Source organism: Rousettus aegyptiacus, unplaced genomic scaffold, assembly GCF_014176215.1.
Source record: "Rousettus aegyptiacus isolate mRouAeg1 unplaced genomic scaffold, mRouAeg1.p scaffold_m13_p_15, whole genome shotgun sequence".
Taxonomy (NCBI): Eukaryota; Metazoa; Chordata; class Mammalia; order Chiroptera; family Pteropodidae; genus Rousettus; species Rousettus aegyptiacus.
In genome coordinates this window covers 12,256,064-12,257,634 of record NW_023416290.1, presented here as the reverse complement: position 1 = coordinate 12,257,634, position 1,571 = coordinate 12,256,064, and the positions used below count along the sequence as shown (strand labels likewise).

The 1,571-nt window shown below is 35.2% G+C and overlaps 1 pseudogene; it reads left to right on the top strand.

Moving 5' to 3' along the window:
* Window positions 1-214: 214 nt before the first annotated feature.
* LOC118612327 lies at window positions 215-333 on the top strand (annotated as a pseudogene).
* Window positions 334-1,571: the final 1,238 nt, after the last annotated feature.

Genomic DNA, 1,571 nt, shown 5'->3' with positions numbered 1-1,571 from the left:
CAGTACAGATTTCTTGAAAAAATAAATGAATATATATTTAATATTTATTGTATAACTTTTTGCTTATAGTATACTCTTTGCAAGCAAAGACTAAGTCTTATTTGGGGGACAAAAAATGATGTGACGTACTGGAAACTAACACATGGCTATGGATGTAATAAATATTATTACACACTTGAAAACTCTATCTGGGCCAGCATTTAAAGTAACTTCAGTCTATGGCCATGCCGCCCTGAACGAGGTTGATCCTATCTGATCTCGGAAGCTAAGAAGGGTCGGGCCTAGTTAATACTTGGATGGGAGATCACCTAGGAGGACCAGGTACTGTAGGCATAAAAATAAACAAACAAACAAACAAACAAATAAATAAGGGATTGTAAGCTGACAAGTTCCTTGCAATCTGTGAGGTCAACCAAGAGTTGCCTTGCCTAAAAATTAAAATAAAATAAAAATAAAAAAATACAAATAAAGTAACTCCAGTGTCTTAGTTTTTATGGTAGAAAATGAAGTCAAAGAAGCAACGACAAAACCTTCTGAAAAATTGGTACATAAGAGTAGGAACCTATGAATATATGGCTTTAAATAATATTGCTAAGACATGAGAATTTTTTTCCTGGGAATGCTTTGAAAATCTGAAAACCTTTAATGTTATTTGCAAAGAGCAGGTCTCTGCTGCATTTATCTCCCTGTGTGCTCTAAACACCCATGGATTTTAGTAGTTCTCTTTCTAAAGGGCTCATGATGCCTATGGGATCACATGATCAACAGAATTAAGCTTAGTAATTCCACACGAAGAAAGTCCAACTGAGGTAATGTAACTGAATTTAGTACCTAAATTAAAAGTTTGAGACTCAGCTTTCCCAGAAGTAATTTCTTCTCTCATCAGGGAATGAATATGCTATAAATAAGATTATGTAGCTCAAAAGCTAATTGTTTGAGAACAGCTAATTGAAAGTAATAGCTAATGAGAGGGTCGCATTCGTGACTTAATGTTAGTGGTCACATTAGAATACTACACTTACACAAACCTGATTTTCTCTCTCATAGATGGCATTAGTAGATAAGTAAATTATGCTGGAAGAGCTGCAGCAGCTGATGTATGCTGGACCTAAATCAAAGGAGATGAAAGAACAAAACAAAGAAAGCTCGACTCCTCATTCACAGATTCTTAGAGTTAGGGTCTAACTCTGCCTGAACTAAAAGTAATAAAGGGTATCTGAAAGCATCCAACAAATATTAATAGAAAATAGTAGAGTCTATTGTTTTAAACTTCATGCTTAGCAAAAAAACATAGACAAATAAGAAAGCTAGAAAACACATTCTCTGCATTATACTAATGTGTTCTACACAGGGTGGGATTCAGGTTGAAACAAGAGAAAGTGTTTTCCTCCATCAACAAACCTGGCCCTGGATGGAGGCATACAAAACAGATTCGCACATCGCTGTCTCACAAGATGTTCACTGATAATTTTAGCAGCGCTGAAGAACTTATTGATACACTTTTCCCTCTTAGAAAAGCATCTTAAACTCATGGAGTGAAAATTGAGTACAAAAAGCAAATGGAGAATTTG